Source organism: Symphalangus syndactylus, chromosome 6 (assembly GCF_028878055.3).
Source record: "Symphalangus syndactylus isolate Jambi chromosome 6, NHGRI_mSymSyn1-v2.1_pri, whole genome shotgun sequence".
In the NCBI taxonomy this organism is placed as follows: Eukaryota; Metazoa; Chordata; class Mammalia; order Primates; family Hylobatidae; genus Symphalangus; species Symphalangus syndactylus.
In genome coordinates, this window is record NC_072428.2 from 18,921,162 (window position 1) to 18,947,911 (window position 26,750).

General features: G+C 37.4%; 1 long non-coding RNA gene across 2 annotated transcripts in view; it reads right to left on the minus strand.

The window, feature by feature from the left end:
* LOC134736987 (uncharacterized) overlaps positions 1 to 26,750 on the minus strand; it is a 125,211-nt gene that overhangs the window by 37,786 nt on the left and 60,675 nt on the right. For both annotated transcript variants that reach the window (XR_010121491.1, XR_010121492.1), the window contains exon 3: positions 15,572 to 15,729. This is a non-coding gene — a long non-coding RNA (uncharacterized lncRNA). The remainder of the gene's footprint in view (positions 1 to 15,571; positions 15,730 to 26,750) is intronic.

Sequence of the window (26,750 nt, forward strand, 5' to 3'; positions counted from 1 at the left end):
CTGAACAACAAGTTTTTCAGACAGAAAGTGGAAAGTGTCATTTGGCTTTTATAAAGTTGTAGGTGAGACAGAAGGGTCAAAAGTTTCTGGGTCGTACCATAAAACTGTTTCTCATCTCCAAATTCTCCATCGGGAAAATATTTCTCAAAGTAAAATACTTGGAGGCAAAGGTCAAATCAAGAGTGACACACCAAACTAGTCAAAAGGACTTCTTAGAATACTAAAGGCATCACCCCACCCACAATATTAATGACTAAGTCTAGAGAGGAGACATGTCTCCAAAAACAAGTCTTGATGTGACACTCTAAGCATGGAAAGGAATCATATCCAACTCACAGGAAACCTATGCAAATTTTGGAATAGCAATATTGGTGAAAATGCCATTAGCCTTGAGTAAAATAAATCTATATATTTCAAAATCTACAAAGGTTTTGGAATCCACACGTTAATATGAGTAAGAAGCAGCCTGAGAAACTAGCCAAAAAGATGTATTTTCTAATGACCTTTAAAGAAGTGAAAAAATATGGGTAATGAACGAGTGTGGAGGGATGAGCTGTGAGGAACATTGGACTAGATAGTTCACTCCCACGGAAGAGTAAAGAATAACGGTCAGGCCGGGTGCGGTGGCTCACGCTTGTAATCCCAGCACTTTGGGAGGCCGAGGCGGGCGGATCATGAGGTCAGGAGATCGAGACCATGGTGAAACCCCGTCTCATTTAAAAATACAAAAAAATTAGCCGGGCGTGGTGGTGGGCGCCTGTAGTCCCAGCTACTCAGAGAGGCTGAGGCAGGAGAATGGCGTGAACCCGGGAGGCAGAGCTTGCAGTGAGCCAAGATCGCGCCACTGCACTCCAGCCTGGGCAACAGAGCAAGACGCCGTCTCAAAAAAAAAAAAAAAAAAAAAAGAATAACGGTCTAGGGAGCCACTTCAAACGCCCTGTGAAATCTAGGGTAGTGAAAATTTGCAAAATGGTTCTAACTGGATGCTAGAATCTTTTCTTTAAATCATACTCTAAGTTCTGGGATCCATGTGCAGAACTTGCAGGTTTGTTACATAGGTATACATTTGCCATGGTGGTTTGCTGCACCCATCAACCTGTCATCTAGGTTTTAAGCCCAGCATGCATTAGGTATTTCTCTTAATGCTATCCCTCCCCTTGTCCCCCACCCACTGACAGGCCCCGGGGTGTGACGTTTCCCTCCCTGTGTCCATGTGTTCTCATGTTCAACTCCCGCTTATGAGTGAGAACATGCGATGTTTGGTTTTCTGTTCCTGTGATAGTTTGCTGAGAATGATCAGAAACTTTATTAAAGATTGTGTGCCTCCCAACCTTCTACTTTTTAAGTGGAATGGCCTGTTGCAGTTATTTTGTCTTTCTTTCATTTTCTTATGAGTATGTGAAGAGTTGGGTGGACAGTTAACTTGCCTTTTTAGTTTATAGATACTTGGATAAAGAGAAGCTATATCTGGACTTCGTTTAAATCATGAGTTCCTAAACTCTAAGTCCAGTGCAATGATCAATGATCATATGGATCATTGAAGGGGAAGAGGATAGCAATAAAAGCTATTAAGCTTATAGAAGAGATATAATAACTGTGGCCAGAAGAAAGATTATGGAAAAGCGATTTGGTTAGGGTCCAATCTTTCATGTATTCCTCCATTTATGCCTTTTGTATTGCCCTCCTACCTGAACTTTGAGTTTGACCCCATGAATTATTTTGGCCAATAGACCACTAGCAAACTAGTGACAAATCTATGACTAAAAACTCCTTGGTGTTTACGCTTCGTCTACTCTTGGCATCCAATTAGAATATGCTCAAGCTTGCCAGATAGAGGTTGAGATATATGGAACAGAGATAGTCAACCAAGTTGAGAATATCCCAAATTAGCCCAACACATTTTAAGACCATAAAAATACCCCCAAGTAATATCACTGATTATTGCTTGGTCAAAGCCCATTCAACCTGTAAACTTAGGTCAATAGTAACAAATGGGTGTTTTAAGCACTGAGTTGCCTGTTGGTTGTTATGAAGCATTGTTGGAATAGCCAACTGAAACACTCTCTCAAAACTGATTTTCCTCCAGCCTTCACATCATTATCATATGTTACCTAAGCTAGTAATCCCCAAATTATCTTTATGACTATACACTGTCTCCTCTCCAGCCCCCCTGTATGTACAAAATCAGTCATAAGTAGTGTCGACTGAATTCTATCTTTATAATATTTTTGAACTATTTTACTCCACCCACTGTTATTATTATAATTTATAATGTTATTATATTTAACTTATTTCTTGGTAACATTCATTTAATATATACTCCCTGTCTCCTGCCTTTTATCGTTAATATGCCAAGGAGAATGCCCTAAAACATAGATATTTTATTGTGTTACTCTCAGGCTTTAATGCCTCTGGCCAAGCTTATAACTTGGCTTGCCATTGGAAAGTCTTTTACAATTTACCTTAATCTATTGTGCAACTTCACTTTCAGACACACTCAATCTTCCTCTATACTCTAGCATTTTTAAATTACTGTCTGCTTTCCAAATACACATGCCTCTTTTTTTCTGTACCTATTTCTACCTCAACCTAGAACTATATTGTTCAATAAAGTAGCCATTAAGTATTTGTGGCTATTTAAACTTAAATAAATTGAAATTAAATCAAACTTAAAATTCCCTTCCTTATTCACACTACCCATATATCAAATGTTCAATAGCCACATGTAACTAGTGGCTACCCCGTTGGGTAGCACAGCTTATGGAACATTTCCATTATTGCTGAAAATTCTATAGCTGATCTAGAATATTTTCTTCCTCATACTGATGGTGGTTCTATTGGGCTAGGTAGAGAGCTGCAGAGTCCAAGCTGTGTGGGCATTATTTCATGTTCATGCCATTATTTCCATTGCTAAAATATAGATAAAAATAGAAAAAATTAAGGATCATGGGGCTCAGATTGATCCTTTTGCTAGGCTTCAAAATGATTAATGAGAAACAAATTATATGGAAGTACACAGGAGGTAACTAATGGGTTTTATGTTACGTGACTCTTTGAATTGGGGTTTAGAGTAATTCAATAGAATCTTAGTACTACTAGTTTTCTCTATTATCTGATTTTCTTTCAGGGAATCCTAATAAGCTCTAGTTACTGTTGTGGTCATTTACTGTTGCGATCAATATCCATTGTCATTAGGCCTCCCAAAACTATCATATCCAACTCTTATCCTATCTAGAATTAATTATTATTTATGTAACTATGGTCCTATTTTGTTTCATATATTGTATTAAGATTATATATTGGTTGAATTCAACAGAATTTGAAGGAAGTCAAAAATTATTTACTACTCCTAACGAGGTTCTACAGAACAAAAGTGGATTAAAAATAACAGAAACAATGCTTGATTTTAGACACACACACACACACACACACACAGTGGTCATAAAAATATGTAAACTTTCAGTAACAGTTTGCTGACTCTAAATGAGAAGGATTTCAGTTGAGATGTTCTTCAGAAAAATCTTACATTTTAAAAGATGTTATATTCAAAGGCAATGCTTATTTAATATGGACAAATGTTGTTAAAGGATTTCAGCAACCTAGAGAACTTAGGGATATTTTCTAAGTAGAAAGGTCTTTCCAGAGGCCTTCCAAGCACAATATATGAAGTCCACCTGCTAGGATGAAAAGAGATCTCACAATCAACTTTGACATGGCCTTATCCTTTCAATCATGCAACATAGGCCTCAAAGTATGCAAATCAAAAATTCCATTTAAGGAATTTCTAAAACTATAGATACCTTTCAATTCCTTTACTATTCCCGATGGACTTTGTTTATCCATACAATAAACATTTCTACTGTGGCTGCACTTTAAAAAGAAAGGTAAACCAATGGAATTTATTGCATCTCATTATGTGCTGTAGAAGCATTCATTCATCACTTGCTAAAAGAAAGACATTCATAGTTAGGTAGCCTTTAAGAAATATCAAAGAAAGGGGTTACAGATGGCACCTGGAAAATCGGGTAACTCCCACCCTAATACTGCACTTTTCCAACGGTCTTAGCAAATGGCACACCAGGAGATTATATCCTACGCCTGGCTCAGAGGGTCCTACGCCCATGGAGCCTCACTCATTGCTAGCACAGCAGTCTGAGATCAAACTGCAAGGACTCAACGAGGCTGGGGGAGGGGTGCCCGCCATTGCCGAGGCTTGAGTAGGTAAACAACGCAGCCAGGAAGCTCGAACTGGGTGGAGCCCACCTCAGCTCAAGGAGGCCTGCCTGCCTCTGTAGACTCCAACTCTGGGGGCAGGGCAAGGCCAAACAAAAGGCAGCAGAATCCTCTGCAGACTTAAATGTCCCTGTCTGACAGCTTTCAAGAGAGTAGTGGTTCTCCCAGCATTCAGCTAGAGATCTGAGAATGGACAGATTGCCTCCTCAAGTGGGTCCCTGACCTGTGAGTAGCCTAACTGGGAGGCACCCCCCAGTAGGGGCAGACTGACACCTCACACAGCCAAGTACTCCTCTGAGACAAAACTTTCTGAGGAATGATCAGACAGCAACATTTGCTGTTCACCGATATCCGCTGTTCTGCAGCCTCCACTGCTGATACCCAGGCAAACAGGGTCTGGAGTGGACCTTCAGCAAACTCCAACAGACCTGCAGCTGAGGATCCTCACTATTCAAAGGAAAACTAACAAACAGAAAGGATATCCCCACCTGTACGTCACCATCATCAAAGACCAAAGGTAGATAAAACCACAAAGATGGGGAAAAAACAGAGCAGAAAAACTGGAAACTCTAAAAATCAGAGTGCCTCCTCCTCCTCCAAAGGAACACAGCTCCTCGCCAGCAATGGAACAAAGCTGGATGGAGAATGACTTTGACGAGTTGAGAGAAGAAGGCTTCAGACGATCAAACTACTCAGAGCTAAAGGAGGAAGTTCAAACTCATGACAAAGAAGTTAAAAACCTTGAAAAAAAAATTAGATGAATGGCTAACTTGAATAACCAATGCAGAGAAGTCCTTAAAGGACCTGATGGAGCTGAAAACAAAGGCATGAGAACTATGTGACGAATGCACAAGCCTCAGTAGCCAATTCATCAACTGGAAAAAAGGGTATCAGTGATGGAAGATCAAATGAATGAAATGAGGTGAGAAGAGAAGTCTAGAGAAAAAAGAATAAAGAGAAATGAACAAAGCCTCCAAGAAATATGGGACTATGTGAAAAGACCAAATCTACATCTGATTGGTGTACCTGAAAGTGATGGGGAGAATGGAATCAAGTTGGAAAACACTCTGCAGGATGTTATACAGGAGAAATTCCCCAATCTAGCAAGGCAGGCCAACATTCAAATTCAGGAAATACAGAGAATGCCACAAAGATACTCCTCGAGAAGAGCAACTCCAAGACACATAATTGTCAGATTCACCAAAGTTGAAATGAAGGAAAAAATGTTAAGGGCAGCCAGAGAGAAAGGTTGGGTTATTCACAAAGGGAAGCCCATCAGACTAACAGCTGATCTCTCGGCAGAAACTATACAAGCCAGAAGAGAGTGGGGGACAATATTCAACATTCTTAAAGAAAAGAATTTTCAACCCAGAATTTCATATCCAGCCAAACTAAGCTTCCTAAGTGAAGGAGAAATAAAATACTTTACAGACAAGCAAACGCTGAGAGATTTTGTCACCACCAGGCCTGCCCTAAAAGAGGTCCTGAAGGAAGCACTAAACATGGAAAGGAACAACCCGTACCAGCCACTGCAAAAACATGCCAAATTGTAAAGACCATCAAGGCTAGGAAGAAACTGCATCAACTAATGAGCAAAATAACCAGCTAACATCAAATTCACACATAACAATATTAACTTTAAATGTAAATGGGCTAAATGATCCAATTAAAAGACACAGACTGGCAAATTGGATAAAGAGTCAAGACCCATCAGTGTGCTGTATTCAGGAAACCCATCTCATGTGCAGAGACACACATAGGCTCAAAATAAAGGGATAGAGGAAGATCTACCAAGCAAATGGAAAACAAAAAAAAAGGCAGGAGTTGCAATCCTAGCCTCTGATAAAACAGACTTTAAACCAACAAAGATCAAAAGAGACAAAGAAGGCCATTACATAATGGTAAATGGATAAATTCAACAAGAAGAGCTAACTATCCTAAATATATATGCACCCAATACAGGAGCACCTAGATTCATAAAGCAAGTCCTTAGACACGTACAAAGAGACTTAGACTCCCACACAATAATAATGGGAGATTTTAACACCCCAGGGTCAACATTAGACAGATCAATGAGACAGAAAATTAACAAGGATATCCAGGAATTGAACTCAGCTCTGCACCAAGCGGACCTAATAGGTATCTACAGAACTCTCCACCCCAAGTCAACAGAACATACATTCTTCTCAGCACCACATTGCACTTATTCCAAAATTGACCACATAGTTGGAAGTAAAGCACTCCTCAGCAAATGTAAACTGTCTCTCAGACCACAGTGCAATCAAACTGGAACTCAGGATTAAGAAACTTACTCAAAACCACTCAACTACATGGAAACCGAACAACCTGCTCCTGAATGACTATTGGATACATAACGAAATGAAGACAGAAATAAAGATGTTCTCCGAAACCAATGAGAACAAAGTCACAACATACCAGAATCTCTGGGACACATTCAGAGCAGTGGGTAGGGGGAAATTTATAGCACTAAATGCCCATAAGAGAAAGCAGGAAAGATCCAAAATTGACACCCTAACATCACAATTAAAAGAACTAGAGAAGCAAGAGCAAACACATTCAAAAGCTAGCAGAAGGCAAGAAATAACTAAAATCAGAGGGGAACTGAAGGAAATAGAGACACAAAAAACCCTTCAAAAAATTAATGAGTCCAGGAGCTGGTTTTCTTAAAGATCAACAAAATTGATAGACTGCTAGCAAGACTAATAAAGAAGAAAAGAGAGAAGAATCAAATAGACGCAATAAAATATGATAGAGGGGATATCACCACTGATCCAACAGAAATACAAACTACCATCAGAGAATATTAAAAACACCGCTACACAAATAAACTAGAAAATCTAGAAGTAATGGATAAATTCCTAGACACATGCACCCTCCCAAGACTAAACCAGGAAGAAGTTGAATCTCTGAATAGACCAACAAAAGGCTCTGAATTTGAGGCAATAATTAATAGCTTACCAACCAAAAACAGTCCAGGACCAGACAGATTCACAGCCAAATTCTACCAGAGATACAAAGAGGAGCTGGTACCATTCCTTCTGAAACTAATCCAATCAATGGAAAAAGAGGGAATCCTCCCTAACTCATTTTATGAGGCCAGCATCATCCTGATACCAAAGCCTGGCAGAGACACAACAAAAAAAGAGAATTTTAGACCAATATCCCTCATGAACATCAATGCAAAAAGCCTGAATAAAATACTGGCAAACAGAATCCAGCAGCACATCAAAAAGCTTATCCACCATGATCAAGTGGGCTTCATCCCTGGGATGCAAGACTGGTTCAACATACGCAAATCAATAAACATAATCCAGCATATAAACAGAACCAAAGACAAAAACCATATGATTATCTCAAGAGATGCAGAAAGGTCTTTGACAAAATTCAATAACCCTTCATGCTAAAAACTCTCAATAAATTAGGTATTGATGGGACATATCTCAAAATAATAAGAGCTATTTATGACAATCCCACAGCCAATATCATACTGAATGGGCAAAAACTGGAAGCATTCTCTTTGAAAACTGGCACAAGACAGGGATGCCCTCTGTCACCACTCCTATTCAACATAGTGCTGGAAGTTCTGGCCAGGGCAATCAGGCAGGAGAAGGAAATAAAGGGTATTCAATTAGGAAAAGAGGAAGTCAAATTGTCCCTGTTTGCAGATGACATGATTGTATATCTAGAAAACCCCATTGTCTCAGCCCAAAATCTCCTTAAGCTGATAGGCAATTTCAGCAAAGTCTCAGGATACAAAATCAATGTACAAAAATCACAAGCATTCTTATACACCAATAACAGACAAACAGAGAGCCAAATCATGAGTGAACTCCCATTCACAATTGCTTCAAAGAGAATAAAATACCTAGGAATCCAACTTACAAGGGATGTGAAGGACCTCTTCAAGGAGAACTACAAACCACTGCTCAGTGAAATAAAAGAGGATACAAACAAATGGAAGAACATTCCATGCTCACGGGTAGGAAGAATCAATATCATGAAAATGGCCATACTGCCCAAGGTAATTTATAGACTCAATGCCATCCCCATCAAGCTACCAATGACTTTCTTCACAGAATTGGAAAAAACTACTTTAAAATTCATATGGAACCAAAAAAGAGCCTGCATCGCCAAGTCAATCCTAAGCCAAAAGAACAAAGCTGGAGGCATCACGCTACCTAATTTCAAACTATACTACAAGTCTACAGTAACCAAAACAGCATGGTACTGGTACCAAAACAGAGATATAGAACAATGGAACAGAACAGAGCCCTCAGAAATAATGCCGCATATCTACAACCATCTGATCTTTGACAAACCTGACAAAAACAAGAAATGGGGAAAGGATTCCCTATTTAATAAATGGTGCTGGGAAAACTGGCTAGCCATATGGAGAAAGCTGGAACTGGATCCCTTCCTTACACCTTATACAAAAATTAATTCAAGATGGATTAAAGACTTACATGTTAGACCTAAAACCATAAAAACCCTAGAAGAAAACCTATGCAATTACCATTCAGGACACAGGCATGGGCAAGGACTTCATGTCTAAAACACCAAAGCAATGGCAACAAAAGCCAAAATTGACAAATGGGATCTAATTAAACTAAAGAGCTTCTGCACAGTAAAAGAAACTACCATCAGAGTGAACAGGCAACCTACAGAATGGGAGAAAATTTTTGCAATCTACTCATCTGACAAAGGGCTAATATCCAGAATCTACAATGATCTCAAACAAATTTACAAGAAAAAAACAACCCCATCAAAAAGTGGGTGAAGGATATGAACAGACACTTCTCAAAAGAAGATATTTATGCAGCCAAAAGACACATGAAAAAATGTTCATCATCACTGGCCATCAGAGAAATGCAAATCAAAACCACAATGAGATACCATCTCACACCAGTTAGAATGGCAATCATTACAAAGTCAGGAAACAACAGGTGCTGGAGAGGACATGGAGAAATAGGAACACTTTTACACTGTTGGTTGGACTGTAAACTAGTTCAACCATGTGAACGTCAGTGTGGTGATTCCTCAGGGATCTAGATCTAGAAATACCATTTGACCCAGCCATCCCATTACTGGATATATACCCAAAGGATTATAAATCATGCTGCTATAAAGACACATGCACACGTATGTTTATTGCGGCCCTATTCACAATAGCAAAGACTTGGAACCAACCCAAATGTCCAACAATGATAGACTGGATTAAGAAAATGTGGCACATATACACCATGGAATACTATGCAGCCATAAAAAAATGATGAGTTCATGTCCTTTGTCAGGACATGGATGAAGCTGGAAACCATCATTCTCAGCAGGCTATCGCAAAGACAGAAAACCAAACACCGCATGTTCTCACTCATAGGTGGGAATTGAACAAGGAGAACACATGGACATTGGAAGGGGAACATCACACACCGGAGCCTGTTGTGGGCTGGGGGGAGGGGGGAGGGATAGCACTTAGAGATATACCTAATGTTTAATGACCAGTTACTGGGTGCAGCACACCAACATGGCACATGCATACATATGTAACTAACCTGCATGTTGTGCACATGTACCCTAAAACTTAAAGTATAATTTAAAAATATATATATAGTCAATAAAATTAGTAATGAGAGTAGCAATCAGTTGGCAATATTCTGGGAGGGAAACCAAGTGCTCTATTTAACAACAAAAAAAATCAGAGAAAATTCACCAGTGAAAGAAACTGACATTATAAACACACACACTCACGAAAAATTCCAAACAGAGGTACTTTAGTACATGGTATCTCTGGGTTTGCTTTTTTAATTACACTCTTTACCTAAACCTATGCATAGCAGTTTTTTCCTGAAATCTCACTCTTTTTCCTATGTATCCTGTATTTGGCATTCAAAATCATAGTTATATTTGGAGACATCTAATCTCTTGTACAATAGTCTACGTTATTTAAAGAAAGGGCATATCTTTTTAAATTCTTTTTTAATATTTGTGGGTACATAGTAGGTATATATAGTTACAGGGTACATAACATTTTTTGTTAGAGGCATGTAATATATAATAATCACATCATGAAAATGTTTGATGGGTATCCATCCCATCAAACATTTATCTTTTGTCTTAGACACAATCCAATTATACTTTGTTATTTTTAAATGTGCAATTAAATTATAATTGACTATAGTCCCCCTCTTGTGCTATCAAACACTAGGTCTTATTCATTCTAATTATCTTGTACAATAACCATCCTTATCTCCCCCTACCCACAAAATTATACTACCCTACCATTCTTCTATTCTCTGTCTTCATAAATTCAATTGTTTTGATTTTTAGATTCCAGAAATAAGTGATAACATATGATGTTTATCTTCTTGTGCCTGGCTTATTTTACTTATAATAACCTTTAGTTCCATCTATATTGTTGTGAATGACAGAATTTCTTTCTTATGGCTGAATAGAACTCCGCTGTGTATATGTACCACATTTTATTTATCCATTCATCTGTTAAAGGACACTTATGTTGCTTCCAAATCTCAGCTATTGTGAACAGTACTGCAACAAACATGGGAATGCAGATATCTCTTTGATATATTGATTTCCTTTCTTTGGATATATGCCCAGTAGTGGGATTGCTGTATCATATGATAGCTTTATTTTTAGTTTTTGAGGAACCTCGAAACCGTTCTCAATTGTGGTTATATTAATTTACATTCCCGCCAACAGTGTACAAGGGTTCCCTTTTCTCCACATCATCACTAGCATTTGTTATTGCCTGACTTTTGGATAAAAGCCCTTTTAACTACAGTGAGATGATATCTCATGGTAATTTTGATTTGCATTTCTCTGATGATCAATAATGTTAAGCAGTATTTCATATACTTGTTTTCCATTTGTGTGTCGTCTTCTGAGAAATACCTATTTAAATATTTTGCCCATTTTTTATCACATTATTAGAATTTTTGCTAGAGTTGTTTGGGCTTCTTATGTATTCTAGTGATTCATCCTTTGTTCAGATGGGTAGTTTGCAAATATTTTCTCCCATTCTGTGGGTTGTCTCTTCATTTCATTTATTGTTTCCTGTGCTGTGCAGAAGCTTTTCATTTTGATATGATCCCATTTGCCCATTTTTGCTTTGGTTGCATGGGCTTATGGGCTATTATTACTCAAGAAATTTTTGCCAGGACCAATGTCCTGGAGAGTTTCCCCAGTATTTTCTTGTGTTAGTTTCATATTTTGAGGTCTTTGATTTAAGTATGTAATCCATTTTGATTTGATTTTTGTATAAGGTGAGAGATAGTGATGAATTTTACTTCTGCTTATGGATATCTAGTTTTTCCAGGACTATTAAGTAAAGAGACTCAATGTGTGATCTTGGCATCTTTGTAGAAAATAAGTTCATTGTAGGAGTGTCAATTTATTTCTGAGTTCTCTATTCTGCTCCATTGGTCTATGTGTCTCTGTGTGTCTGCTTTATGCCATACCATGATGTTTAGTTACTATATCTCTGTAGTATAATTTGAAGTCAGGTAAAGTGATTCCTCCAGTTTTGATCTTTTTGCTTAAGAAAGCTTTGCTTATTCTGGGTCTTTTGTGGTTCTATGTAAATTTTAGAACTTTTTTCTCTATTTCTGTGAGGAATGTCAGTATTTTGATAGGGATTGCATTAAATCTGTAGATTGCTTTGAGAAGTATGGATATTTTAACATTATTGAAAATAGAATATCTTTCCATTTTTTGTGCGCTTTTTAGTTTCTTTCACCAGTGTTTTCTAGTATTGTTTGTAGAGATCTTTTACTTCTTTGGTTAAGTTAATTCCCAGGGTAATTACTTTTGTCTGTGGTTATTGTAAATGGGATTACTTTTTGATTTCTTTTTCAGATTGTTAACTGTTGACCTAAGAAATGCTACTAATTTTTGTATGTTGATTTTGTATCCTACAACTTTACTGAATTTTTTATCAGTTTTTATATTTTTTGGTGGCGTCTTTAGGTTTTTCCATATATAAGATTACATCACCTGCAAACAAGGATAACTTGACTTCCAATTATTTATTTCTCTTGTCTGATTGCTCTAGCTAAGACTTCTGGGACTATATTGAATAACAGTGGTAAAAATGGGCATTCTTGTAGGTTCTAGATCTTACAGGAAAGGCTTTCAGTTTTTCCCTGTTCAGTGTGATATTACCTGTGGGTCTGTCAATATATGATAGTATGGTTTGGCTATGTCCCCACCCCAAACTCATCTTAAATTGTAGCTCCTACAATTCCCAACTGTTGTGGGAGGGACCTGGTGGGAGGTAATTGAGTCATGGAGGTATGTTTTTCCCATGCTATTCTTTGATAATGAGTAAGTCTCATGAGATCTAATGGTTTTATAAAGGGGAGTATCCCTGTCCAAGTTTTCTTCTCTTGTCTGCTGCCATGAAAGACATGACTTTTGCCTTCCACCATGATTGGGAGGCCTCCCCAGTCACATGGAACTCTGAGTCCATTAAATCTCTTTCTTTTGTAAATTGCTCAGTCTTGGGTATGTGTTTATCAGCATCATGAAAATTTAGTAATACAGTAAACTGGTACCAGTGGAGTGGGGCATTGCTGAAAAAATATCAGAAAATGTGGAAGCGACTTTAGAACTGGGTCACATGCAGAGGTTGAAACAGTTTGGAGGGCTCAGAAGAAGACAGGAAAGTGTGGGGATGTTTGGAACTCCCTAGAGACTTGTTGAATGGCCTTGACCAAAATGCTAACAATAATATGGAAAATGAAATCCAGGCTGAGGTGGTGTCAGATAGAGATGAAGAACTTGTTGAGAACTGGAGCAAAGGTGACTCTGGTTATGTTTTAGCAAAGAGACTGGTGGCATTTTGCCCCTGCCCTAGAGATCTGTGGAACTTTGAACTTGAGAGAAATGATATAGGGTATCTGACGAAAGAAATTTTTAAGCAGCAAAGCATTCAAGAGGTGACTTGAGTGCTGTGAGAAGCATTCGGTTCTAAAAGGGAAACAGAGCATAAAAGTTCAGGCAATTTGCAACCTGACAATGTAATAGAAAAGAAAATCCCATTTTTTGAGGATAAAGTCAAGCCTGCTGCAGAAATTTGCATAAGTAAGGAGGAGCTGAATATTAATCACCAAGGCAATGGGTAAAATGTCTCCAGGACATATCACAGACCTTCACAGCAGCCCCTCGCATCACAGGCCTGAAGGCCTAGGAAGAAAAAATGATTTCATGGGCTGGACCCAGGGTCCTTCTGCTGCAGTCTAGGGACTTGGTGCCCTGCATCCCCACCACTCCAGCCATGACTAAAAGGGGCCAAGGTACAGCTTGGGTCATGACTTCAGAAGGTGCAAGGCCCAATTCTTGGCAGCTTCCATGTGGTGTTGAGCCTGCAAGTGCACAGAGTCAAGAATTGATTAGGAACCTCTGCCTGGATTTCAGAGGATATATGAAAATGCCTGTATGTCCAAGCAGAAGTTTACTTCAGGGGCAGGGTGCTCATAGAGAACTTCTGCTAGGGCAATGTGGAAAGGAAATGTGAGGTGGGTGCCCCCACACAGAATTCCCACTGGGACATTGCCTAGTGGAGCTGTGAGAAGAGGGTCACAGTCTTCCAGATCCTAGTATGGTAGTTCCACCAGCAGCTTGCACCATGCACCTGGAAAAGCTGCAGATATGCAATACCAGCCCATAAAAGCAGCTGAGACCGAGGCTGTACCCTGCAAAGCCAGGCTGTACCCTGCATGGCCAAGACCATGGGAACCCACCTCTTGCATCAGCATGACCTGGATGTGAGATGTGGAGTCAAAGGAGATCATTTTTTGGAACTTTAAGATTTGACTGCCCTGCTGGATTTTGAACTTGCATGGAGCCTTGTAGCCTCTTCATTTTGGCCAATTTCTCCCATTTAGAATGGGTGTATTTATCCAATGCCTGTACCCCATTTTATCTAGGAAGTAACTAACTTGCTTTTGGTTTTACAGGCTCATAGGCAGAAGGGACTTTCCTTGTCTCAAATGAGACTTTGGACTGTGGACTTCTGAGTTAATGCTGAAATGAATTGAGACTTAGGGGGACTGTGGGGAAGGCATGATTAGTTTTGAAATGTAAAAGGCCTTGAGATTTGGGAGCAGCCAAAGTGGAATGATATGGATTGGCCATGTCCTCACCAAAATATCATCTTGAATAGTAGCTCCCACAATGCCCATGTGATGTGGGAGGGACACAATGGGATGTAATTGAATCATAGGGGCAGGACTTTCCCATGCTCTCCTCATGAAAATGAATACATCTCATGCGATCCAATGGGTTTATAAAGTGAAGTTTCCCTGCACAAGTTCTCTTTTCTTGTCTGCCACCATGTGAGACATGCTTTTGCCCTCCACCATGACTGCAAGGGTCCCTCCAGCCACATGGAACCATGAGTACATTAAACCTATTTCTTTTGTAAATTGCCTAGTCTCAGGTATGACTTTATCAGCAGCATGAAAACAAACTAATACATATGGCTTTTATTATATTGAGATGTGTTCCTTCTGTATCCAGTTTTTTTAGGGTTTTCATCATGAAGGGATGCTGAACTTTATCAAATGCTTTCTCAGCATCAATTAAAATGGTTATATGCTTTTTGTCCTGCAGTCTGTTGATATTATGTATCACATTTTTTGATCTGTGAATGTTGAACCATCCTTGCATAACTGGGATAAACCCCACTTGGTCATCATGAGTAATCTTTTTAATGTATTGTTGAATTCGGTTTGCTAGTATTCTGTTGGGGATTTTTGCATCAATATTCATCAGAGATATTGGTCTATAGTTTTCATTTTTTGATGTCTTTGTGTGGTTTTGGTATCATGGTAATGCTGGCCTTGTACAATAAGTCTGGAAGTATTTCCTCTTCTATTTTTTATAATAGTTTAAGTAGGTTGGTGAGAAGGGTATATGTTTAAGCCATTATATTCTTTGTGTTCCTGTGCTTCATGCATCTGAAATACTCAATGTTAGTTAAGTTAAACAATTATTTATGTATATATAATGTTAACTTTTATGTTATCAAAGTTAGATTCTCTTCAATAAAAGTACTATAGGGTAATGATTAAGAACAAATATTGGTGTCAGCCAGACCTCATTTTAAATTTTAGTTTCTTCAGTTTTTAGATTGGGCAAAGCACTTGGCTTCTCTAAGCTTTTTTCTCATCATCTTTAAAATGAAATTAATAAAACAATTATTTTTCAAGTTTGTAATGATTAAATGAGATAATACAGGTAAAGCATTTAAAACTAAGGAATTTTTAACTATTATCAATAATATGGTCTAGGTTAGACTTACCTTTTGTAAGTTTTTCTTTCTTCAAAAGAAAAATAATGCTGTGAAGGTTAAAGTGGTTAATCCATAATTGGCAGGTATTTAGTTCAAATTTTAAAAACTTGTGGCTTTGTGGATATGGAAGAATGTGATACCTGGTTCATCTTCTGTCTTAAAATACACTGAAAAAAAAAAAGAAAGATGCTTAATATGTAGGCATTAACAACTTGCTAAACAAGACAATAACTTGCATATCAAAGCAGCTCCTCCTCAAAGCAACCAGTTAAATAACCCAACACCTAGCTTACATGAGTTACTAATTTCATACCAATTATGAAAGATTATCTATAACTGGCCAAAAAATGTATTTTCCAGAGTGTCAGCATCAGCTTCACCAACCTGCCCTCATCCCACAAAAGCCAAATGTTCAACGGATATCCTGTGAGCAGTTAGCTTTCCAAATCTCTTATGACAAGCTCTTTAATTTGCCGACAGATGTCACATGCCACCAATAACTGAACTGGTTTGAATTTTATAGTGCAGCATCTACTGATATCTTTCCTTCCTCCTAATTACAATTATCAGAGCTCCTTTTGACTTTGTCAGTTTTGAATTCCAATGCATTGATTGTTCAAAGCTGTTTGAGTAATTGTGATTGTTTTCTCCAACCATGGATTAGTTATCTCAAGAATGAATTAGTAGATAACCGAATGACACAATTACCTCACCATAAAAACTAAGATAAGTTTAAGACAGAAAGTAAGTGTGCATGTGTGTGGAAATATATGTACATGCTCACACACATAAAATGTAAAAATGATAAATACTTTGATCATAATTATGGATACCCAAATTACCCTGACTTGATCTTTACACATTCTACACATGTAATGAATTTCACATGTACCCCATAAATCAGTACATCAACAAATTTAAAAATAGAAAATATATTAAACTTAAAAATACTAATGCACATATACACATCTATATGTAAATATATCTAATTTAATTTGAAAACCTTGATTTGCAATGTCTGTGTACTACATCAGCTTCTTCCTGTGAGATGGAGAGAAGGTCAACCCAAACACTATAAATGAAATTTGTTTCCCATAACATTACAGTAATTTAATTTATTGCTTACATTTATTTTTGAGGTTATTTTGTCCCTTTGTTCATGTTGTTATATGTTTGTTTGGTGGTGGAGTTATTTTGTTTTCCATTTGTTTCTTTTAAGTTAATTGTGCAGTTATTTAAGCAAAGGGTTTAATTATTTTGGGCTCAGTTCAGTCACTTGCTTGTTGCAACGTCACAATTTGGCCTCAAACACGTGAGCTGAACTCTTGCAATGTATCTCAATGAAATTATATCAATCATAATGACACGAATTACTGGTAATTAGAATGTGACAGAAGAATCTGTATGTTGAACTTTAAACTTGTTGCACTTCAAAGTGGTTTTCTCATTATGATCATATATGTACCAGTTTTACTCATAAATGACTACCTGGGCAGAAGTGTCTCATTTGAAGAGTTCTAGTTTAACATTGTATAGTGTGGTGAATGTGAGGTTTTGAGCCAAAATAAATCAATCTCAAATTCTTTTCTGTGTCATATTGACCTTAATAATTCTGAAACTTGGTCTCCTCTTCTTTAATGTAGAAGTAATAAAAATATTTTGTGAACATTTTATGAGGAAGAGAGTTTGTATACTGTGTGCCTAGTGGAGAGTGGTAAGCAGAAAAAGGGTGCTAAAGAAATGGTAATCTTTTTTTTTGTTTTTGTCAGGTTTGTCAAAGATCAGATAGTTGTAGATATGTGGCATTATTTCTGAGGGCTCCGTTCTGTTCCACTGTTCTATATCTCTGTTTTGAAAAATGTGTATAGAAGAAAAGTCATGGAGTACGGACATTTTGATTCAGTAGCCAAGTAAGGACTTATTCCTCAAAACAAGACTGCTTTGACTTTGGGACCAACTTAGTTCAATAAATGAAAGGATAAAACAAATACGATCATTAGTAACTTTATCAGAGCAAAGGACAATGTGACATCTCAAGTTTCCTACCATAAGCAAATATTAAAGATAAAAATAAATAAGGTGATTTCCTTCACTTCTGCAAGCATGAGTTCAGCTTTGGTGCAACTTCCTGAACTGACTTTTCCCTCAACCATATACAGCAGGAGAGTCCACTGGTGGTGTGTGAAAAGCTGTAAGAGGAAAGGCTCCCACATATGGCTCAGCCTCATTACAATCATACCTTGTTGCTCCCATTTCCATAGAATTAAGACTAGGAAGGTTTTGTTTGGGAAAGATAACTAAAAGAGGCTTCAAGCTCAGTAAAGTAAGTAAAGGAGAGGCAACACATGAAATTGGCATGCTGTATGTGTTTTGATATGTGGTTGAGAATAAATGCCAATGTAGCACTTCCCTGATGCCATAGAGCAGAATATTTAAAACTTCTTCAATCTCTTGGACTAGGTGTTTTCCACCTGTTTTAGAAAGCTACGTAGGAAGACTTTAAATACATGGACTTTGCAGAATATCATCCATATGCAATCATGTATCACCTGATGGTGAAGATATATTCTGAGAAATGCATCTTGTTTAGTCATTGCACAAACATCATAGGGTATACTTACACAAGCCTGGATGATAGAGCCTATTACACTCCCAGGGTATATCACATAGCCTAGTGCTTCTAGGTTACAAACCTGTACAGCATTTTACTGTAGTGAATACTGTAGTCAATTGTAACACAATGGTAAGTACTTGAGTATCTAAACACATCCAAACATAGAAAAGGTACAATAAAAATATGATACTATAATTTTATGGGGCCACCACCATAAACGCAGTCCTTTGTTGACTGAAATACTGGTATGCAGTGCATGGCTGTATTTGTGGGTTTTATATGATACATATATGTAATGTAGCTTTATAAATATTGTATGATCATTGTATTATCGGTGAAAGTCACATAAGAAACAAGCAAGTCTTCAAGCAAATCTTCACAGCGTAACCGCAGTACTTCATTACTGAAATAATCCTAACTGCCCACAGTGTGGTATAGGATATCAAACTATACAAAACACTAACTTTGAACTTTTTGGATGTCACTATCCCAATTTTAAGTCTACATGGTTATTGTAACACCTTTGTTCCAGGTCATAACTCTTTCTGTTTTTCAAAATATGTTACACAGAAGAAGGCAGAGACAAAGAAGCCCTGCCTCTTAAATGGTTAAGAGACTTAATAAAATGGTTAATTTTTCCTCAATACCAAGTGGTTATTTCTTTATGTTAATAACTGATCACAAAACTCATATAGTGCTGATTTTTCTCCAATTAGGGACCCTAAAACTGGTAAGTATGAGTAAGTTACTGGATTGTCCATACACCACTGTGCAATGTATACTAAATTTTCTACATGTGTATAATGTATTTTTTTATGAGAGGACGCTTCCATGGCTTATGTGATATTCTCAAATATGTAATCCCCACTAAATAGAAAAATAAACAACTACTGCCTTTGTTCTTGAGCTGCATCTCAAACCCAAAATTCGTTTCTATCAGAGATGAAAATTATTGGAGCACAATTGAATGTGATATACGGGGATGAAACCTCTTAATTTTCTTCTTATTTTAGTGATGATAGTGACAAAAATGTATATACTCCAATGTGATAATATGTTTTCTGGGATTTATTCCAAATAAACAGCGAGGAATGCTAATTTAGGCAAGGGATTCTAAAAAGTTGTTGCATATACATATGTTTTATGTTACTTAAGAATACGAATAATGCATGAGTGTTACCCTTTCAGCTCAAGAATCAATACAAATATCCCAAATATCAGTACCCAATATTATAGATTCTACTTTTCCACAGAGAGGCCTACCATCATTTTAAGTCATGTGATCTCAAAAACATCTTTACTTTTGGCTATATTAAGTTTTATACCAAGTCTTATCTTTAAGTAAATATAGAAATATTCAACTGAGCAAAAAAACTTCCCTGAAAAATTCAGAATATTCTTTCTCATCTCATATGGTGTGATAGCTCTGGATCTAAATCTCAGTTCTTTTATTTGTTCTCCTGTCTTGCTTTCCCTGATTAAAAGAAGAATGGCTAATCCAATAGCTCCATGTCCCCAGTGTGTTGAATCCTGTTAGGGTCACTTTTAATGTGCAATCCAGCCTTGTCTCTGGCCCTCCCAGACCTGTCTTGTACATGGGCATTCTGGGTTCTCTCTCAACCAGTCTCCAGACATGTTATATGTGGCCTGTCTCTATAAACCCAGACCAATCTATACTCTACCTCTTTCAGAATCCCTCCTTGCAATGTATTGAGTGAATCAATAAAGTTATGCACTCCAAGGTCTGGATTGGAGGAGGGAGGTACAAACTTTTCTCATGTTCTCCAATCCAATGTACCTGTAATCAAGCTCATATTTTGCCCCATTGGGCTCACTTCTTTGTAACATATTCTTATCGGCTAGCACTATGAAATCGAAGAAGGACGAGTGAAAAAAAAAATACTTGGAACAAAAAACTTGAATTATTTGATATTCATAGAATACTTTTTCTGACAAGCTAAATAAAAAGAAAAAAAAATAGCAAAAATGCAACCAGCTAAGCACGCTCTCTACAGCCCAGATATTAGATTTTGGGTGCAAACCATGAAGGAATAATTGCAAATATGTTTGCCAAATTTATCTAGAAAGTTTACATTTGAAGCAACTACTGACTGCAATCCAACCATATCATTAATGTAAGGTTAGGGTATATATAAGCAAGCTCAGTGCACTGGCAAGGCAACAGGCCTACTAGCTTTCCACAGTCAACTGGTATTAAGAACAGTTGACAAAATCATCTGCAGCCCACAACTGGCCAGGCAGATCCTTCTCTCAAATGACAACAGAATTTAGATTAGTTACAATCCTCAGGGCAAAGATTTGAGCCAAAGGTAACTCAATTTTTACAGGGTCTATACTCAGTTCCAGAGAAAAATGTCTAACCCAGATTTCCTGTGCTTCAGGGAGGGAAGCTACCCTGGATTTTTCGGGGAAAAAAAAAAGACATACTAATGAAAGATAGAACCTGCAAACCAGGAGAAAGTTCTACCTCCTAAGTGGAATATAACTATAAAAAGCATCTATTTTGAAGAAATTAATGACTCTTCCCATAAAAGTTTGTTAACTAACTGATGCATGCAAATGTTTTAGAGATATATTGATAGCATCAATTATGTGGTGTTTAACATGAAACATAAAGGAATATGGCTAACAAGAGCCCTCCAAACTGATGTTTTGAAACAGTTCAGTTGATTTCAATAGATGAAACATTTATGGTAATGTAGGTCACAATATAACCTCAAAGCTCTTTAAGACAATTATTATTTTCCAGATTACATTCACTTTTGTTTACATCCTAAAAAATAATAAGGCCTAAATTTTACAAGGGAAGGAAATAATATTTAAATACTATTGAACTAAAATTGCCTAGATATTGTGGATAATTAATATGTTTACATTAAAGGTTCCTGAATGTTGCTTAAAATGACTAGTGAATCCGAATGAAAGGAACCTGTATCTGAGATGTATTTCTTCTTTAAGGACTGCAAAACAGAGTGTGAAAAGAGTCCCCAAGGAAATTGATCAAGCAATTAATAGGTATAAAATGGCAATGATGGTACTAGGGTGGGACATTGGATATGACCTTAGCTGACATCCAAAAATATAGTCAACAAAGTCAAATCCATCAAGCAAATTATATATTTATTGGAAGTGTGGGGAGTTAAACAGCAGAAAAAAATTTTTTGATCTGGGTGCGGTGGTTCATACCTATAATACCAGTGCTTTGGGAGGCGAGGCTTGAGGCTGGTAGTTCCAGGCTGAAGTGAGCTATGATTGTGCCACTGCACTCCAGGACAGGTGACAGAGAGAGACTCTCTCTCTAAGAAGAAAAAGTAAAAATAAATTATTTGAGCTAAGATTATCTGATGGAGATGGTTACCTAAATACTGACTCAAGCCGGTGGATAGAAGGGAAGTGTACATCTGATTCAGTTGCGTCGGGCAACAGGCCCTACTTTGAAGCTTCTAATAGACAAGCCAGAATGTGCTGTAGCGATTCATGAGCATCTACTGGACATTAAGCTTCTAATTGCTTTTTTGTTTTTTAATTTACTACAAAAAGAATTTATTAGACAAACACACCAATAGATTGAGTCTAAGGATTTGGTTGGAAAGCCACTGGGCCTTTTAAAGCAGTAGAAGTCCAAAGTCACACGCTTCAAGCATTACTCTGCAATGATCTGTGGAATTACAGCACCATGCAAGGCCAAGAACAGATCAGCCTCCCACCTCTATCCCTATTCCCTCTTCTACTGAAGTCCGTGATTCTGGTACCTGAGAAGACTGGAATGAAATGTTTCCAACTTATTACAGAAATTCAGCTTCTTTGTTACAGAGAAATTGTCACATTTGAATTGTCTGTTTAATATGGGATATTGCTTTTGAGAAACCAACAAATAGTTATTAAAGGAGTGTTTACTAAAGCATAAGGTGAATGTTATCTAGTATAGTAACTGCATTTTAATCTCATCTGGCACCAACTGTCTTTTAGAAAGTTACAATGTGTTGTTTGGGGGGACATTCTTCTTTAGAAGGAAAAGAGTCTAATTAGTGGATATTAAGTAATTAAATATATACTATCAAATCTTATGAGAGTCTTTGCCTGCTAAATAGACACAGGTCTGTTGCACTGCAAGTTTTGAGAACAGCTTGGACCAAACCACACAGTGACCCCAAAGGCATAAAAATGGTAATGAAGGCAGCGATGGCTCAACTAATATCATGAAGTCTATGCATGAGGCTGCCTACTTTGATTTGCAGTAGTTGATACTTTAAAACTTCAGTCCTGGCTTATCTGCCTGTCCCAGGGATTCCTGGGCTCCCAGTAGTGAGCCAGGTTGGGGAAGAGCTAGCTCCATCAGCACACACTGCATGTGGACAGTTGGACTGGACTGTTTCTTAAAAGCACAAACTCAACAGTTTTAGATCTTTGTCTAGGATTCTGACTTGTAAACTTCTAATTGCTTTTCTCTTTGTGGATACACGGCTTTCCCAATTTCACCCTAAATTTTATTGTGGCTACTCTTACATCTCTAGATTGTTCGGGTAGGTATTCTTTTCAAGCTTTGACTACTGAGTGACCTCTTGTATGCTACTTACTAATTTTTCACATATTATCCTTAGGAGGACTCCTTGTGGCTATTAATGATGACATCCACCTAATAGATTGCCCCATTCCCATTCCTTGGACTAGGGGAAGATTGCCTCTTCTGTGAGAGATCTATGACACATTATTTATTTCCATTCGTTATTGTAGATCCCTTTGGTATTCTGCAATTATTCAGCAAGTAATGCAAAACAAATTCAGATGAAGGTCCAAAAGTAAGGAATTTGTAGAGATGTATGGAAGTCTACACAAAAATGGATTCTAAGGCCATATCAAAGTTCAATGAGATAAATTCTAAGGCCACATTTAAGTTCTGTGAGAAAACAATGTATTTAATGGTTAACCTTAGATAACCATAGGATGCAGAATTTTGCCTTGTTTAGAAGTGAAGTTTGACCCATAGTATGCATATTTTTTGTCTAGTGTCCTTTAAATTTTAAAGCCACCTCTCTCTTTTCATTTGGATGCAGATTCAATCTCGATACTATGAAGTACACCTATTCCCCTCCCTCTTCAACTTCATGAATGAGTTCTAAGCCTTGTAATTATATTACCTGTCCACCTTACTTTAGTAATTCTTACAAAGTAAGCAAACGACCCAATCGCAATCTTTCTGAGAAATTGATTTGAGTTATTCAGGAGGAAGAAGCATTCTTTTCCCTCTGAAATTGCTAGGAGATGATATATTTCTGAAGCTACCAGTAGCCACCTTTCCAATTGCATGGAGAAAGACAAGGGACCAACACACTTACACACACACACAAGAAAAAAAAAACAGTTCATCAGAGATGTGCACTGTTAATAAATGGACAAAGAGGTATTGTTCTAAAGACATTAATAATTGCTTAACCCCTGCTACTGAGGAATTACTTTTGTTCATAATTATTTATATAGTTACTTATTTCATTACATTAACTGCACTCAGTATCCTTCTAGCTAAGCTGTAGTGATATCCTTTTTGCTCAAGCCACCTATACATTTATTTTTCAATAAATATTTATTCGGTGCCTATGATTTGTTAAGCTACTTTTTCAGATAATGGAAATACAGCTACAAATAAGAAAGACCAATTTGTGACCTTAAAGATTTCACATTCTGCTGGAGAGATAAACGAAGAAGATATAAAAGTAATTATTTAAAGTAGGTTAGGTAATGATATGTGCTAAAAAGAATGAAATAGGGTAAGAATATGGGTGCTTTGGGGAGTAAAAAAGGAGTCCAAATTTTATATAGTATAGCCCAAGAAAGTATTTTGAATTAGACTTCTGTCTCATATTACCACAAACATTTTACCACAAAGCTCAACATAATTTGGGTCCATAATTCTACTAATTTTATCATATTTAAAATTTTTAATCTTTGACATTCCTCTCATATTTTCATTGAACAAGTCTATTCCACAAGACTATAAATGTAATCTTATTTTGTAGCATTTATTTCACCTTTTAAATGCTTTCATATTATTTGATTTTTAATTCTATAAGTTTACTTAAAGTTTTATAGTTTTAAGTTGCTTTAAAAACTCAAATCCATACTCCTCATTTGAAGCCAATAAGAAGTTTTTAGTAGTTTTTAACAATAACTATAATAGCTGTATTAATTTTTTTGGTTATAATGCTATATAAGAAAGTCTCAGTGGCTTATGACAATAAACATTTTATCTCACATTCATGGGTTGGCAGTTTTGATCCCTTGATAGTTCACAGGAGCTTGAAAAAGAAAGATAAGTGCTAACCTTCTTCATCTTTCTTCTTCTTCATTTTTTTTTTTTTTTTTGGGGGGGACAGAGTCTCCCTCTGTCGCCCAGGCTGGAGTGCAGTGGCGCGATCTCAGCTCACTGCAAGCTCTGCCTCCTGGGTTCACACCATTCTCCTGCCTCAGCCTCCTGAGTAGCTGGGACTACCAGCACCCGCCACCACACCTGGCTAATTTTGTTTTTGTATTTTAGTAGAGATGGGGTTTCACCATGTTAGCCAGGATGGTCTCTATCTCCTGACAAGTACCAACATTCTTCTTATGGACATGGCTCAGAACTATTACCTTATAATTTCAAATTCCCGTAAGTGCAAGTCAGCAAGGTCAAGTGCACCACAAGTGGCGTGAAAAAGTATATTCTACTTCCAGTGAACCATTGCAAAGATAGAGAGGAAAAGAAGGATTTTAAATAATAATATCATCTACTACAGACACTAAATGTAATTTTACACCGTGAGTACTATAATATGAAGAAGTGATCTAAACATGGCAGCACAACAGAAATTCTAGAAACCTGGCCCTACCGAGGTCACATAGGACTGTCAGAAGACAGGCAGGACTTAAAAGTCTGTGTAAAGTTGATGTATTAGTCCATTTTCACACTGGTGTAAAGTTACTACCTGAGTCTGGGCAATTTATAAAGAAAAGAGATTTAATGTACTCACAGTTCTGCATGGCTGAAGAGGCCTCAAGAAACTTACAATCATGGCAGAAGATGAAGGGGAAGCAAGGCACATCTTACATGGCATCAGGAGAGAGAGAGAGAGAGGAGGGGGAAGCACTAGACACTTACCAAATAACCAGATCTCATGAGAACTCACTATCACAAGAAGAGCATGGGGCAAACTGCCCCCATGATCCAATCACCCCCCACCAGCTCCCTCCTTCAACATGTGGGGATTACAATTTGAGATGAGATTTGGGTGGGGACACAGAGCAAACTATATTAGGTGATATGCCCATAAATGAATTATCTCCATACAATTGCCTGAACATATCATCCAGTTCTATGCCTCCCTTCATTTCTACCTGAAATTCTCTGTCATTAACTCTTGAGATTCTCCTCTGCAAAGCCCTGCTTGGCATTCTCTCCTCTCTGATTTAACATCATTTCCTATATTTGCCCTTTATAACAGTATGTGTACATGCTTGTCACACATTTATTATAATTTATCAGAAATTTTCTGTGATTGAATGGTTTATTAGCACCATGGGTTTTCTGGAGGTGAGCATTGTACATTTACGTCTGTATACTGATATTTAGTTTAGTTCCCAGCTATATGAAATTAAAATATCAGACAATCCATTTAGTCTAAACGACCTCTAAAATTTCTTCCCACCCTAATATTATACACAAAGCATTGTGTCATCACAGGATTAGGAAGGTTGTTTTAATAAAATGTCAGTGAGTCTTCAGTCCCAAAAATGATGAAAAAATTTTAGCAACAACAATTGAGAAAGTTAGTTTGTTTGCTGCATTTAAATAGCATTTACTCTAACCTCTAGCTCCCAATCTTGGATTTCTTATCCTCAGGACTGTCAGGACTATCTTATCCTTTTTTCATTCAGTATTTAGTTGTGCTTAGTCTTTGAATTGCTGTTCATTCTGCCCATCATTTCGCAATGATTTTGGCAGACAAAGCAGTCTATGCACAACCAGGTGTTCACCTTGGCACCCTCACCCCTGGAAAGGGTTGATTCAGATGTTTCCCGCACCTGCGAATTGGCTGCCCAATCTTAGCCAGCTCCCATGAACTTAATTATCATTCTGTATTTCAAAATTCAAAAGCAAAATATTTCAAGAGAACGTGCATAAAAATTCAGATGCTGCTGCTTCCTGCCATCCCATCATGTCCTCCCCACAAAAACACTACTGGAAACAAATTACTGTTTCTCCATAACCATTTTATTTTGATTTGAGGGATGTGTAAATGGAATGCAACTCATTAGGTCTGAAGAGCTGATTGATTTCAATGGCAAAAGCATCTCTGTTTGCCCAGATTAAGTCCAAGATGCTTAACCTATGATCCAGGGGCTAGTCAAGGGTCCATGGATAATCTTAAGATTGTAAATATCTGCTTTTGGAGCATGTTACACTAAAACATCAAAAGATTAAATTTTATAATAAAATACAATTATAAAATTAGAGACCTAAAATGCCTTCTCATAGGTTTCTCTTGTCTAACTCTTAGCCAAGGACTTGCTTTATTTCCT